This window comes from Rhinoderma darwinii, chromosome 9 (assembly GCF_050947455.1).
Source record: "Rhinoderma darwinii isolate aRhiDar2 chromosome 9, aRhiDar2.hap1, whole genome shotgun sequence".
Lineage (NCBI taxonomy): Eukaryota > Metazoa > Chordata > Amphibia > Anura > Rhinodermatidae > Rhinoderma > Rhinoderma darwinii.
In genome coordinates this window covers 108,511,780-108,529,137 of record NC_134695.1, presented here as the reverse complement: position 1 = coordinate 108,529,137, position 17,358 = coordinate 108,511,780, and the positions used below count along the sequence as shown (strand labels likewise).

Below are 17,358 nucleotides of genomic sequence, written 5' to 3'. Positions count from 1 at the left end.
TGTGACTTGTGCAAAACAGGAATACAGAGCAGGATACCGAGCAGAAAACGACATTCAGCTCATCATTGCTGCCAGCAAGAAGGCAAATCACAGGAGGAATTTGTGGTTATTGGAAAAGTATTTTTATGTAAAAGGCATCGAGTGGATATATCATGCAAAGTACACCTCTCAGGGGCTTAGAAGCCAACACTGTCCATCTTCACACATTAAATCCCACAAAACATTTTGTTTATGACATTAAATCATCCCGATGCTTTTTCTCCGAGACTTGAAACTATTAAAATATTCATCACGTAGGTTGCTGAGATACTTACACCGAGTCTTTAAAAGGATAACTCCTTTCAAAGCAGCTTTTGAATGCAAGCATCTATTTGTATAGAAGCCTGAACAGAATTTATTAGAAAATACAAAAGAGAAGAAAATAGGAAAATATTCACCTGAAAGGATTAATGTGGAGAGGGCGACATTTTTTACCCTTTCTTCTTAGATGTCTTTTGCCAAAGCTGAAAACAACTATTGTGATTGAAAATCATCCATAGGCACAGTAAACCGGCCCTACGCCCTATAGGCATGACATGCTAGACATGATAAAGAAGGCACCGATCTCTTCAGGAGAGTATGTATCATAGAGGCAACCCATTGGAATACTATAGAACCTATTGCAACGCCACGCTCCCCTTAAAGCTGCCGAACGTGGCGTCCTCTCCCGACCCCGTGCTTTTATCGGCGATCACGTGCGCACCTCCACCACCAAAGCCTTTGTCATCTCCAATTACCAACCGCCCTCTGTATTTTAAGGGAATCTCCCTGATTGGACATGACCAATAAGGTTCTTTATGTTCCTGTACTGCGCAAAGATGTTTGCTAAGTTCCGTAACTCTTGGCTTCTACCCAGCTTGCTACCTGACCACATCTATCTGTCTTTCTGCCTACTCTGACCTTCTGCCTGTCTACCTTTGTGCCTTGGTAATGTGTTTTGGAGTCACCTGCCCATCCACATGCCAGTTGTTGCTAGCGGAGACTATTCTGGTGGATGCGACCTGGGGATACCCTGTGGGAAAGTCCATAGCTCCTTGTGTGGGTTCAGGGGGATGAACTTATAATCCCTTAGATTCCACTACCCGGTTCAGCCCCATGCCAAATCCGTTAGCGACCCAGTGGGTCAACATCAACTTCAGTAGGCCTCGTGTCACCCATGTATAATGGGACCCAGCTACGGTTGGTACCACCCTTTTATCTTCATGGAGACTGTGAACATCTTTAAGGGCCCGGACACATTAGCAAATAAAGAATGGGAATATCAGACTAAGGCGTCAAGAGCATCTTCCCTCCTTCAAGGGCTGAAAAGGAGAAATGAACAAGAGTTGTGTTCTCCTGCCAGCAGAATGGCATGTTGCAACCATATGAGCCAGCCCCATGAACCCAGCACCATTTTAAATTTTGTTGTGGCGGCCTCTCTCCCCTATATACTTGCCTATAAAATACTAAGCAGTTAAAACCATTCAAAGTACAGAACATATGGATCCCTGTCCATTGTTTTCAATGGTCAAAAATATGGACCTGTAGTTTTGCAAAGCAATTAGTTGGGTACTAACATGCATGGGGGCAAGGTGGTCCTTAGTTGATCTACTGACAACCTTTCACATGATAATTGATAATAATTCCAATTTCTCTTGGATTCTATGATGATTTTTTTTGATGCTCGTGAATCTTTATAAAGCGGACTGGATATTTTGTAAGAAAAACATAGGGTTTTTTTCCACTCAGGGTGGATTTCAATTTATTCGTATAAAACATTGTGTGTAGAATACATGCCCCTTCTCAGTGTTCGACTGCCATAGATGAGCCTCCTTATTAAATCTAGTTAAATGGGAAAAGACAATGAAAGATGAGAAAGCAAGGCGGAGGATAGGGAAGGGACTATGCATTTTTATAAAGCATGGACGACTCTATGACGAACTCCATATCTGCTACTTTCTGGACCCATCTATAAAAGCAAGAGGACAACAGGAGCATAACTGGTTCACTTTGAAATAAAAACACAGCATACAAATCTCCTACATAGACATAGTTATATGATACAATTCTGGATGCCTGTAGCCACCACTAGGTGGTGCTAAGAATCTTATTGCATACTGTGTTATTATTGAGTTCAATGTATAATTTGTATGCATTAACTCCCCCTAGTGGTTACTGCAGGCAGCCAAAATGTTATTATTTAACTCTATATCTATGCAGTGGATTTGGAGCTCTGTATCAGAAAAACAATGCTACAACTGCTATATAGATATAAGAATAAATTACTCAACATTAATTTTTGGACTTATAAAGATTTAAAAAAAATAAAATCTGTGTCTGATATACAAACATGTTCTGAATACATGAAAGGAGCATTTTTTTCTAAGTGCAGGATCATAATGTATTGATCTTTAGAATGACACGGCCTACATTTCTAAGTATTGACTCTCTTGGTTAAGTTAACATTAATCTAAGCATGCCGATATCAGCAGTTATAGTATTAAGTCCTCCATAGATGCTGTGCACTCCGCGTTGATTTATGAGTGTACTTTATAAATATTGCTGTACTGGGCGGCAGGTACACAAACATAATCCAAGCAGAATCAATAGCCTGCATTTTAATAAAAGCTGCTGTCGTTTTTAGCACACTTTAATAAAAAAGCAGCAGTGACAGCAATGTCATTATGAGCTTTATCTAAAACGGCTTTCGTTGCGTTACGATCGTTAACTTCATGGTAAAGTATTAATCAAGTCAAGACACTAAGTCAAATATTTGAATGTTTGCGCACATGGCTGGAGCCGCAAGGGTTAGCTGATCGGAGACACAACATCTATGTTACAGATCTCATCCATAGAAAAAAATATTCTTCAAACAAATGCTGTCAAGTCTTCCTTAGGGAAGAGTCTTGACTGGGGTTTATGTTGGACCTTCTCCAACTTTGCTATTATGAGCGTCCATGACTCTTGATGATGAAGGATCAACCGGTTAACTGTTTACCCACACGATATCCTTACTGTCAACCACTGGACATAGGAAGAATGTATTCAAGCACAGACCTCCCAACTAATGTTCATTACCAATCTTTCCAGAGCAAGACGGCTTTTAGAGATAAATGATTGGGAGAAGTTGGGACTAGTCGAGATGATTTTCATAAGATTGGTCATGAGGAGAACCCATAAGAAAAACCTTCATTCTGGTGTTACTACCCGACCCCAGCACCAATACCACCCAAGTAGAGCAGACTGACCCTTGGTCTGGCTTACCATTGCCTTGCTTGCTAACACTAGGGTGGAGATGAGGATGCATTAAACCAGAAGACTCGATCTTTGAAGCAGTATACTGCACATAAATTAGGGTAGCATCTTTTAGAGCTACAGTTCTTTAGTCTTAGTTCGCAATAGTTGAGATGTCCAGGTTCATATTACCCGTAAATGGCGCCAACATAAACTGGGACCTCTATATGGTATGTAAGGGGGATGAACACAGAAAGCTCAGGGCCTTGTGCAAGAACACTAAATGAGCCCCTTTCTCTCCAATAGCTCATGATAGAACACCACCCTTATGGCTGTGCGGCCGCGCACCTTTCACAGTCACCACACTCACGAGTTTTTAAAGTCCGCACACAGTCATGGGCGGCAGGGGGATGCAGTGGCATCGCTAACACCAGAGGGGGCCCTGGTGCTAGCGACAGCCAGATTCATTTGTATCTGCGTCCTCAGGATGCAGATATAAATGAATACTATAGGCTGCAGGCCACGCTATGTCTGCAGCCTAAAAGGCGCTGGAAAGACTCCCTGCGCAGGCCGGCGTGATGATGTCACTGCATCACGCTGGTCTGCGCATGCGTCCCACCCGTAAGACAGTGCAGAGCTCCGTCCGTCGCGGGAACGGGGCAATGTAAGTACAATATTATTTTTTTGAGGGGGCTATGTGGTACTATGTACAGGGGGGGATTGCTGTGTAGCACACTATATACACAGAGGGGTTGCATATACACGGGGTGAGCTGTGTGGCACTATTTACACAAGGGGGAGCTGTGTGACACTATATACACTAGGGGAAGCTGTGTGACACTATATACATGGGGGTGCTGTGTGGCACTATATTCACGGGGGGAGCTGTGTGGCACTATATACACGGGGGGAGCTGTGTGGCACTATATACAAGAGAGGGGGGCTGTGTGGCAGTATATACAAGGGGGGCTGTGTGACAGTATATACAAGGGGGGCTGAGTGGCAGTATATACAAGGGGGGCTGAGTGGCAGTATATACAAGGGGGGGCTGTGTGGCAGTATATACAAGGTGGAGCGCTGTGTGGCAGTATATACAACGGAGGAGCGCTGTGTGGCAGTATATACAAGGGGTAGCGCTGTGTGGCACTATATACAAGGGGGGCTGTGTGGCACTTTATACAAGGGGGGCTGTGTTGCACTATTTACAAGAGGGGAGGGCTGTGTGGCACTATATACAAGGGATGGGTGCTGCTTGATTCTATTTACAGAGGGTTTGTGTGGCGCTATCTACAGGGAGTCTGTGTGGCACTATCTACAGTGGTCTGTGTGGTGCTCTCTACAGGGGGGCTGTGTAGCAGTATTTACAGGGGGCTCTGTGATGCTATCTATAGGGGGCTGTGTGGGATGCTATCTACAGGGGGTTTGTGTGTGGCGCTATCTACAGGAGGATGTGTGTGATGCTGTCTACAGGGGGGCTGTGTGTGGCGCTCTCTACAGGGGGCTGTGTGTGGCGCTCTCTACAGGGGGCTGTGTGTGTCGCTCTCTACAGGGGGCTGTGTGTGGCGCTATCTACAGGGGGCTGTGTGTGGCGCTCTCTACAGGGGGCTGTGTGTGTCGCTCTCTACAGGGGGCTGTGTGTGTCGCTATCTACAGGAGGATGTGTGTGATGCTGTCTACAGGAGGTCTGTGTGGCGCTCTCTACAGGGGGCTGTGTGTGGCGCTATCTACAGGGGGCTGTGTGTGTCGCTCTCTACAGGGGGCTGTGTGTGTTGCTGTCTACAGGGGGCTGTGTGTGTCGCTCTCTACAGGGGGCTGTGTGTGTCGCTCTCTACAGGGGGCTGTGTGTGTCGCTCTCTACAGGGGGCTGTGTGTGTCGCTCTCTACAGGGGTCTGTGTGTGGCTCTCTACAGGGGTCTGTGTGTGGCACTCTCTACAGGGGGCTGTGTGTGTCGCTCTCTACAGGGGGCTGTGTGTGTCGCTCTCTTCAGGAGGCTGTGTGTGGCTCTCTACAGGGGTCTGTGTGTGGCGCTATCTACAGGAGGATGTGTGTGTGATTCTGTCTACAGGGGGTCTGTGTGGTGCTCTCTACAGGGGGGCTGTGTGTGGCGCTATCTACAGGGGTCTGTGTGGCAGGATCTACAGGGGGTCTGTGTGGCGATATCTATAGGGACAGTGGTGTAAGAGGGATCCTTTCATTGATGCCTATAATTGGTGTTTATAACGGTCTATTTTACTGCTGGACATGTAATATTATAGTATTTAAAAAAGTAATTAAAACTAATTTAAATTATGTTTTCTTATTCTCTTATTTAGTCGCTATATTAGCGTTTACTGGGGTTATTACTTTTGGTTATCAGATCACCCACGATTGATGGAGACTTGCCCTGCTCCCTAACTGCCCCACTCAGGAGCTGCCAAGACTTAGAGGGAGCATTTCTCACAACAATACGTTAGTAATTGTAGGCCATTAAATTATTCACGAAGCTACAGCTACATATATCTGCAATCTTATAGATGGATTGGAATGGAAGTGGTTTTTATGGTATCAATTGGTCTCCCTACCTACTGGGCCACTGTTACAGAACCGTAGCTAGACCTCATTCAGCTGGGGCAAAGGTTCAATATTCTGCCCTAATTCTGTATTTAACTACCCTGGCTATGGCCATGTGGACTGATGAAACCCCATTGCCACCCAGAGCCCCAGTAGCACCCCCACTAGCTACGCTCCAGCCCTGTTGCACATATGGTCTGTCCTCCCCAGGGTATAAATATAGTTGGGTCTACGGCCATTACGTCACCTTTGCATGATGGACAACTAAAGAACCTGAAGAATCTTATTTTTGTCACTAGGCCGTCTACACAGAGGAGTTCTTATTTAGATTTCTTTACTTATATTCATCACTTTTTTATGTATCTAGTTACAGTATTTATGTGGAGAATATATATGCTTTTAGTTCAGGATTTATGTATTTTTATAAATGGTTCTTAGATCACGAACAATGATCTTGGTTTGGTCTTTAAGTAACTGCAAACTGGAAATATTCCACAGAGTACTGGACGACGGCTCAATGTCATCTCAGTCCCTGGTGGAAATTCGGATGAAAATGTGATTTTCAAATGAAGATCCTACGTCTATTATCGGGATCAGTAGTAGAAAATGACATGGTATTATTGTCAAGGTAAAGAATGGATTTGTGGCACTGACATTAATGTAAGTTTTCCAAGACACACGACCTTTCCTCAGAACAAGGTAAGAAGGTAAATAGTAAGGGAAAGCGAACGTTTCTTGCCTAATGTTTTCTACTAAAATAACACAAAGCGATTACATTCCCGATCCACGTGATTCTCAATATCTGTAACATAAGTCGCCCCTTGTGAAAGAGCAAAATTGTCAATAAAATATCACTAATTGTTGTCTAATTCCATCATTTACACTTAACATTTTTGTCACTCTCTCATGCAATCAAGTTTATTGTTCTATTCATTAAAGGGTTTTTCCAGAAAACCCATTTTCATATATCCTATTAGGTAATTCTGAGTTAAGAGAAGGGGTCCCGAGTTTAGGATTCTCATCGGAATGGAGAGTGGTTACAAAGAGTGTCACGCTCTGGAGGACCTGTCCTGTCCTGCATTACACAGACAGCCCATTGATATGAATGGACACTGTGTAATGCTTCATTTCTCCTGTGGTAGCGCTGCAGGGAAATTGAACACTTCTGCTAGGTTTCCCCACAGAGTACAACTGATCGCTGAGGGTCCCAGCAGGGGGACACTTTGTAATTTGTTTTTTGCCAAGGGACCCTTCTAACGAATGTAAACATAATCCTTCAATGAATGTTACAATGTCGCTATTTGGTGATCAGTTCATATAAAGAAGCTTTGACTGAAGCTCATCTTAAAGGGGATTTCTGTGATATGGACAAAACTCCGGGAACTTGTTAACAATAGAAAAATTAAAAATGTTGTAAATTAAAATTCTTCTATCTCTCGTCTCCTGTAACATCATGTGACCGTGTCATCCAATGGCTGCTATAACTATGGAAAAATCCCTGTTGCTTACACCTATTGGACATACAGTATGGATGAAAGATTATGCACTGCAAGTTGAAAAAGGTTGATGCTTACATAGCCATGGCAACGCATCCCTCTAACGTTCTGCAGGACGGCCTCCTGGGATGACGTTTCATCCCACGTGACCGCTACAGCCGGTGATTGGCTGCAGTGGTCACATGGGATGAAACGTCAATGCTGGAGGCCGGACTGGACGAAGAAACACAGAATTCTCGGTAAGTATAAGTTTTTTTTTTTCTGAGTTGCGCTTTTTGCAGCGGAATCGCATCTTTTCCGCCGCAAAAAAATTCAGGGTTTGCTATTTTTTGCGGGTTTCACCCCCCGATTTAATTCAATGGGGAAAACCCGCAAAAAATAAGCAGCGATTACGCAAATACAATCGACATGCTGTGGAATAAAAAAAAAACGCACCGCAGGTCAATTTCTGAGCGTTTTTTCCACTCCGCATTTACGCAGCGTGTGGATGATATTTGTTCTATCTCATCCACTTTACTGCTACTGTATTATGCTGCGGATTTTCCGCAATAAACTCCTTTGCGGAAAATCCGCAGTATTTACGCAACGTGTGAACTGACCCTATATTCTCCTTCTATATATAATTATGTAGTAGAGCTGATTTTGTTATTTGGGGTAGCATGTCTTTTGCATAGTGATAAAGCTCTGTTCCCATTACCCATTGTGGAAAATCTGCCGTATTTAAGCTACGTGTGAACTTACCCTAAAGATTTGTTAAATGATCCCTTGTCAGGTTTGCAATAAACCTTGACTCTAGTAGTAACATTGCAGTAATGAAGCCAGACCACATCAAAATGTTTTCATAACCGATGTTTTCTTAACATTTTGTCCGCCTTCCTCATTATTCAGATGTACGTTTTATAGGTCAGCCTCTCGTGCCCTTTAAGTCATCAAATGACAAATTTGGAATGACACAACTTAATGCCACATTAAACTTGAGTGTGTATTGTTTACCAAAGTGCCCATCTGTGCAAGCTCGGAGAGATTGATGCCAAAATCAATCTGATCAAAATTAATTAGTCGTTCACCAGCTTTTGCATTGTAAACATGGGATGCATCAAATGGAATGCGCTCAGCTAAAAATCAAACTCATCACAGATGTCACTGCTGTATCTGGAAAGGGTTAACAGATATGTTTTTAAAAAAATATTAACATGTTGAATGTTTTTATTAAAAAAAAATATAGGCAACCCTTTTACATTGCATGAGCTTTGACAGGTATAGCTGGTAAAATGCAATTGTCTAATTTTATGTCATTTATCTTAATTTGGGAAAATGACATTTAAAGTGTCAGCGTTACATACGGAAAAAAAAGAGATAATTAAATCAGCAAAAAAATGACTAATGTTTTGCATTTCATCAGGACAGATTAAGTGGCCAAAGAAGATATCATTGGCACACTGGAGAATATCTACTTAGGTGCCATGAAAAAAATGTTACATTATTTACCAAAGAAGATGGAACTGTCTGATATTATAGGAATGTTACAGCACTGGGGACCTGAGTTTGAATCCGCTCAGGACAACATCTGTATGAAGTTTGTATGTTCGTCCTGTAGTTGAATGTTGGACTTGCCCACCAGAGTACCAGAGGATCCATTTATGGACACATTAATGGGACCCAACGGTCTATCAGAAGACAACCTTATTTGGAGGAGACTTTGGAACCAATATCTTACTACTAGGCTCAATTTCTTATGGGTTTATTCCATGCGTGACGTTTCGGTTCCTAATCTGGAACCTTTCTCAAGGTTTGAGAAAGTTTCCAGATTGGGAACCGAAACGTTGCACATGGAATAAACCCTCTAGATTGATTTTTATTTTTTGCAGTGCTGCCTCTTTTTTGAACATATTGATTCTGGCCAGACTCCTGTGGCGTGCATTCTAAAGTTTGTTACTTTTACATATATTCTCCCACTGTGCTGCTCTGGATTTTTCGATAGATAGATAGATAGATAGATAGATAGATAGATAGATAGATAGATAGATAGATAGATAGATAGATAGATAGATAGATAGATAGATAGATAGATAGATAGATAGATAGATAGATAGCACTCCTCCCATTCTGCCCTGGGTGATTTTAATTAGTTTAATGCTGGTTCCTACCATCCCCAAGAATATGTAGGCTTAGTCCCAGTTCTGGGTGTATGTGCAGAGTAGGTTCCCACCTCCATAGAGGGTCGCCTTGTCGTGGCAGGTGGGCTCACACAATTTGATCAAAATGTGCACTAAGAACCTCCTTATTGTAAGTAGATTCAGCAGTAATGCATATTTATTTATATTTAATGACTTGGGTGGTATTAGTGTTCGCAGTGTGCTGTCACCATTTTCTTGTGTGATAGATAGAGAGATAGAGAGATAGATGATAGATAGATAGATAGATAGATAGATAGATAGATAGATAGATAGATAGATAGATAGATAGATAGATAGATAGATAGATAGATAGATAGATAGATAGATAGATATGAGATAGATAGATATGAGATAGATAGATAGATAGATAGATATGAGATAGATAGATATGAGATAGATAGATATGAGATAGATAGATATGAGATAGATAGATAGATAGATAGATAGATAGATAGATAGATAGATAGATAGATAGATAGATAGATAGATAGATAGATAGATAGATAAAAATAGAAGAAGAGGGGGGAGGAATCCTCCAGCTCACCTGACACTACGGGAGTGTGTCTCAGCAGCGCCCGGAATCCCGTGTCGGCACACGTTGAAGTACGGAAGAAGAGGAAAGAGTTGTTCCAGCGCTGTGTAAAGTAGTTCAAATGGAAGCAGGTTTCCAAGTTTAATAGTATTCAATTAAAATAGTCCAGAAGAATAGTCCTGATGTGAGGGTAAGCGGGCGGTAATGTCCTCAAAAGCCTACGCGTTTCGGATGCTGCTGCATCCTTAGTCTTGGCAGTGGTGTCTGTTTTTGAATAGCGCGCGTTGTCTCGTTTTTATCCTGGTCTGTATGATACAGCTGATTGCTGAGTGCGTTCCACTGTTGTTATCCCTTTGGAACGCAAGCCGGAAGTAGGAATGGTTGCTGCCTATTCTGTTTTTTGTATTTTCACTTGCGTACTCTCAAACTAATAGCTGCGTTAGTATCATGATTGAGAATGTAGGGTTATGTAGGTTCAACCTAACATAAGTGTATTGTGTATTTCAGATGGTATTTTGTTGTATGGAGTGGAGACTATATCGACGGAAGATGCTGTCATTTTGCCTATTCACTATTGTCCAGATGGCTATCTTATAGACGATGGTGCATATAAAATTGGTGAGTATTATTTGTTTTCTAGAAATCAAACAATTACTTAGACATAATTGATGTGCATAGTCATATAAGTGTCAAAGTATTTTACTTTAATTTTTAAGATGATGTATTTTATACTGTCAGTAGATAGTACGCTGTAATTTGTTGTTATATGTTGGCAGTATTGAGTGTAACATTAGACAGTGTTGTTAAAGAGGTATAGTCAATGTTCTCTTATGGATTAACGAAGGACAGAGACGGGCGCTTACTTTTGATAATGAGGATGTGACCAGGGAAGGAAGTGAGGGTAGGACAACTGGAACAAAAAATTAATTAAAAACCTAATTAGTGATTGTGACTAACGAAAAAGTGGTTTAAAAGATATGAACAGTAATGTACATGGCAAAAAGCACATGTTATGCATGTACAGGCTGTAAATATGCGGGGAAGGGAGTCCTGGAGTACCATGGTATTGGATGATCTCCAATAAATGGATTATTTTTATGAAATTTTTATTATTATTTTTCTTCTTGGTCTTGGTAACCACGATGGGAGGCTCAGAGGTCTGTTATTAATACTGAAACATTAGATCTTTTCTGAGGTTTAGGCCATCTGGATATCTAGTTTTTAATCTGTAAATCCAAAATGCCTCCCTAAGGTGGGTTTTATGTTTGAGGTCGCCTCCCCTTTTTGGGGGGTAGATTTTTTCAATAGCGTAGCAACGTAAATTTTTTGTGTTACGGTTGTGTTGTACAATAAAATGTTTTGATACATTGGAGATGTTAGTGATATTAATATTTCTCACGTAACTAAGGTGTTCAAGAATTCTTGTTTTCAGTTTTCTGTTTGTACAACCCACGTATTTTAGTTGACATTCAATACATTCTATGACGTAAATTACGGATTCGCTGTTACAATTGATATAATTCTGGATGCTGTATGTATCTGTTTGTGTAGAGTTGCTAAATGTTTTAGTTGGATGGGCAAAGGAGCAAGTCTTGCATGGATGTTGCCCACATCTATAGAAGCCTTTTGTTTCTAGCCATGTTGTTTTAACATTTTCGTTTGGTGTGAACAGTGACGGAGACAACACGCTGCCCAAGGAGGGTGCCTTTCTTGCCACGATACGACAACCTTCGGCCAAGATGGAACGTAGACCGTCATCTTCTTGGAGGATAGGTAAGTTGTTGGTGACTAATTTTTTGATTTGCATAAACTGGTTACTCTGTTGTAAGATTAAAGTAGGTTGGTTGTCTTTAGATTGAATTTTAGGACTTGTTTTGGTATGTTTGTTATTATATGCGAGTAAATCAGTTCTAGGTATTTTGGTCATGATTTCACTTGCTCTATTGAGTGACCATGTGGGATAACCTCTTGCTCTAGGTCTAGTTTTGATTTCCTTTTGTTCAACTTCAAACTGACTGTGGGAGGTGCAATTCCTTTTGGCACGATGCAACTCACCCACTGGTATGGCCTTTATGGTCTGTATTGAATGATTGCTTCTTGCATGAAGGATATTATTTGAGGAGGTAGGTTTTCGGTGAGTCTGGGTAGAGATTATTTGCCCTTCTTTTCCGTTTAATTCAAGATCTAAAAATATGATATTGGTGTTATCAAATTTGTAAGTAAATTTAAGATTGCAGTGATTTTGATTGAGGGTTTCTACAAAAGCCGGGATAGTGTCAGTGTCTCCTTTCCAGATTAGTAAAATATCGTCAATATACCTCCCATACCATTCAATGCAGTGGCCATATGTATTATCGGTAGAAAAGATGTAGGACTGTTCCCACCAGGACATGACTAAATTGGCTATCGATGGAGAAAACTTGGCTCCCATGGATACGCCCTTGAGTTGGAGGTAATATTTTGTGTCAAATTGAAAGTAATTATTAGTCATTAGAAACATGAGTACTTCCAGAATGAATACTTGGAAGTTTTTATCATACAAACTGTGTTTGGTTAAATGGTAGTCAAGAGCGGCATAAGCAATGTGATGCGGAATAGAAGTGTATAAAGACACGACGTCACACGTGAGCCAAGTGTAATTTTTCTCCCATTTTTTGTGGCATAGTGAATTAAGGACATTTTTAGTATCCTTTAAAAATCCAGGGGCTGTTTGTGCTAATGGTTGCAGTAATGTATCTAACCATTCCGACAATCGTTCCAAAATTGAACCTATACCTGAGACAATGGGTCTCATTGGTGGTGGAAAGATTAGCTTGTGGGTTTTTGGAAGCGCATGAAAAATTGGCGTAATAGGTTGATCAACAAGAATAAATTCGGCTTGTTTTTTATTTATGAAACCTCCTCGTTGGCCATCTTTTAAGAGTTTGTTCATGCGATTTTTTATGTTGTCTACTGGGTTGTTCTCCAGTATTTTATAGGTTGTTTTGTCACTTAGCAGGTTGGTAATGGATTGTTTATAATCGTTCTTATTCATTACAGTAACACTGCCTCCTTTATCCGCCATTTTTATCACTATGTCTTTGTTGTCATGTAAAGACTTAACCGCTTGTTTGTGTTGGATCGTCATATTTGTTGTTGGGTATTGGGATTTGAGGCTGTCCGCCAGGTTTTGTAATTCTTTTTCCATTACCGTTTGGAAACGGTCCATCGAGTCAGTTCTAGAGTTCGTTGGGTAGAACTTGGGGTTGGAAGTACGAAAATTTGGGGCTGTGGTCATCGTTTGATTAGAGTTTTCCGTACGCATGTGATCCAGAGCTGCTAAGGTGGTAAGTTCTTGAAAGGAGAATTGTTCGAGACTAGGTGGCGGATGAGCTGGAAGGACGCACTCTTCAACAGATGTGGTAGGGGGAGATGAAGTTGGAACATCATCCAGAGGGAGGGTCTCCTGCCCAAGGAAATGTTTTTTCACAGTCAAATTACGAATAAATTTATTAATGTCCAGTAGCGTATTAAATAGGTTGAAATTGTTTTTTGGAGCAAAATTGAGACCCAAGGATAAAACTTCAGTTTGTGCCGTGGTTAGAGTGAAGGAAGATAAGTTGGTGACGTTCAATTCTAGTACTGTTGGAATTTCCGGGGGCGCAGACAACGGTTGAAATCTTGATTTATTCGATTTGTGCTTCCTGCCCCCCCTCCTACCTCGTTTTTTGACTGATAACTTTGGTTTTGTGTTCTATGGGTAGAGTGTGGGCGAGTCCTTGAATTATCATCTTCTGACAGGCCGTCAGCGGAGTCTGGTTCTGTGGAGCTGAAACTCACTCTGTTCGGTAAATCCCTGTATTGGTTGCGGTATTGGTTCCGTTTTTTGAGAATGGGTCTAGGTCTTGTGTAGTTTCTTGTTCTCTGACTCCAATTGTAAATTTCGTTATGCGTATAATCTCTCATATCTCGTTGGAACTTGCTTTTTTTCGTTTCAGCAATGGATTGATCTAATTTATCAATAGCAGTCGTTGTACGGATTTGAAGAAAAGAAAAGGAAGGTGAGTCAGAATAAACATCAATTGATTTTCTAATATCAGTGATATTGATGTCTAATTCGGATAGTTTAATCTCCTCTTGTTTAGTAATTAGTTTCATCAAATTCATGGAACATGTGGAGAGGGTCTGGTTCCATTCCTTTAGAAATTCTTCCGTGTAGATGAAAGTTGGAGTTTTCCTGAGGCGTAAACCTCTAGGTATCATATCTTTTGCGATGTAATTCTTTAAGGTTGTAAGGTCCCACCAAATTTTGGCCTGTTGTGCGAGGTGCTTTTCTAGAGTATGAAATAAATCTTCGAGTTCTAGATTGTTTCCGATGTGATTATCTTGATTGCCAAAGACTTTTTCAGCTAGTTCAGAGCGAGACATTTGAACCCCAGGGGGCATGTTGGCAGATTGATGCGTCATGTTAAGGCCAAGAAATGTTCTCCAGGACACTGATGCAAAATGTGGTGAATTTAAAAACAATGCAATTCACAATACAAAACCAAAACCAAAGTCTTCGTTTCAGTGGTATATTTGATTTTTGTTTAGTTGTCTAGACCCTTGTTATGTTAGAAAATCTATACAAAGTCACGCTTACGATGCACACATCTGTTGTGGACCCTCCGGTGTTCTGTATTAGAACATGACAAATTAGGGAGCTCGTAGGAAAAGGCCGATGGTATCACAAAAATAGAAGAAGAGGGGGGAGGAATCCTCCAGCTCACCTGACACTACGGGAGTGTGTCTCAGCAGCGCCCGGAATCCCGTGTCGGCACACGTTGAAGTACGGAAGAAGAGGAAAGAGTTGTTCCAGCGCTGTGTAAAGTAGTTAAAATGGAAGCAGGTTTCCAAGTTTAATAGTATTCAATTAAAATAGTCCAGAAGAATAGTCCTGATGTGAGGGTAAGCGGGCGGTAATGTCCTCAAAAGCCTACGCATTTCGGATGCTGCTGCATCCTTAGTCTTGGCAGTGGTGTCTGTTTTTGAATAGCGCGCGTTGTCTCGTTTTTATCCTGGTCTGTATGATACAGCTGATTGCTGAGTGCGTTCCACTGTTGTTATCCCTTTGGAACGCAAGCCGGAAGTAGGAATGGTTGCTGCCCATTCTGTTTTTTGTATTTTCACTTGCGTACTCTCAAACTAATAGCTGCGTTAGTATCATGATTGAGAATGTAGGGTTATGTAGGTTCAACCTAACATAAGTGTATTGTGTATTTCAGATGGTATTTTGTTGTATGGAGTGGAGACTATATCGACGGAAGATGCTGTCATTTTGCCTATTCACTATTGTCCAGATGGCTATCTTATAGACGATGGTGCATATAAAATTGGTGAGTATTATTTGTTTTCTAGAAATCAAACAATTACTTAGACATAATTGATGTGCATAGTCATATAAGTGTCAAAGTATTTTACTTTAATTTTTAAGATGATGTATTTTATACTGTCAGTAGATAGTACGCTGTAATTTGTTGTTATATGTTGGCAGTATTGAGTGTAACATTAGACAGTGTTGTTAAAGAGGTATAGTCAATGTTCTCTTATGGATTAACGAAGGACAGAGACGGGCGCTTACTTTTGATAATGAGGATGTGACCAGGGAAGGAAGTGAGGGTAGGACAACTGGAACAAAAAATTAATTAAAAACCTAATTAGTGATTGTGACTAACGAAAAAGTGGTTTAAAAGATATGAACAGTAATGTACATGGCAAAAAGCACATGTTATGCATGTACAGGCTGTAAATATGCGGGGAAGGGAGTCCTGGAGTACCATGGTATTGGATGATCTCCAATAAATGGATTATTTTTATGAAATTTTTATTATTATTTTTCTTCTTGGTCTTGGTAACCACGATGGGAGGCTCAGAGGTCTGTTATTAATACTGAAACATTAGATCTTTTCTGAGGTTTAGGCCATCTGGATATCTAGTTTTTAATCTGTAAATCCAAAATGCCTCCCTAAGGTGGGTTTTATGTTTGAGGTCGCCTCCCCTTTTTGGGGGGTAGATTTTTTCAATAGCGTAGCAACGTAAATTTTTTGTGTTACGGTTGTGTTGTACAATAAAATGTTTTGATACATTGGAGATGTTAGTGATATTAATATTTCTCACGTAACTAAGGTGTTCAAGAATTCTTGTTTTCAGTTTTCTGTTTGTACAACCCACGTATTTTAGTTGACATTCAATACATTCTATGACGTAAATTACGGATTCGCTGTTACAATTGATATAATTCTGGATGCTGTATGTATCTGTTTGTGTAGAGTTGCTAAATGTTTTAGTTGGATGGGCAAAGGAGCAAGTCTTGCATGGATGTTGCCCACATCTATAGAAGCCTTTTGTTTCTAGCCATGTTGTTTTAACATTTTCGTTTGGTGTGAACAGTGACGGAGACAACACGCTGCCCAAGGAGGGTGCCTTTCTTGCCACGATACGACAACCTTCGGCCAAGATGGAACGTAGACCGTCATCTTCTTGGAGGATAGGTAAGTTGTTGGTGACTAATTTTTTGATTTGCATAAACTGGTTACTCTGTTGTAAGATTAAAGTAGGTTGGTTGTCTTTAGATTGAATTTTAGGACTTGTTTTGGTATGTTTGTTATTATATGCGAGTAAATCAGTTCTAGGTATTTTGGTCATGATTTCACTTGCTCTATTGAGTGACCATGTGGGATAACCTCTTGCTCTAAGTCTAGTTTTGATTTCCTTTTGTTCAACTTCAAACTGACTGTGGGAGGTGCAATTCCTTTTGGCACGATGCAACTCACCCACTGGTATGGCCTTTATGGTCTGTATTGAATGATTGCTTCTTGCATGAAGGATATTATTTGAGGAGGTAGGTTTTCGGTGAGTCTGGGTAGAGATTATTTGCCCTTCTTTTCCGTTTAATTCAAGATCTAAAAATATGATATTGGTGTTATCAAATTTGTAAGTAAATTTAAGATTGCAGTGATTTTGATTGAGGGTTTCTACAAAAGCCGGGATAGTGTCAGTGTCTCCTTTCCAGATTAGTAAAATATCGTCAATATACCTCCCATACCATTCAATGCAGTGGCCATATGTATTATCGGTAGAAAAGATGTAGGACTGTTCCCACCAGGACATGACTAAATTGGCTATCGATGGAGAAAACTTGGCTCCCATGGATACGCCCTTGAGTTGGAGGTAATATTTTGTGTCAAATTGAAAGTAATTATTAGTCATTAGAAACATGAGTACTTCCAGAATGAATACTTGGAAGTTTTTATCATACAAACTGTGTTTGGTTAAATGGTAGTCAAGAGCGGCATAAGCAATGTGATGCGGAATAGAAGTGTATAAAGACAC

The 17,358-nt window shown here is 40.8% G+C and overlaps 1 long non-coding RNA gene across 1 annotated transcript; it reads left to right on the top strand.

Moving 5' to 3' along the window:
- The first annotated feature begins 10,535 nt into the window (after positions 1-10,535).
- LOC142660551 (uncharacterized) lies at positions 10,536-16,511 on the top strand. Its single transcript, XR_012850522.1, has 5 exons — positions 10,536-10,626; positions 11,681-11,781; positions 13,986-14,048; positions 15,252-15,362; positions 16,417-16,511. It is a non-coding gene; the product is annotated as an uncharacterized LOC142660551 (long non-coding RNA).
- The last annotated feature ends 847 nt before the right edge of the window (positions 16,512-17,358 follow it).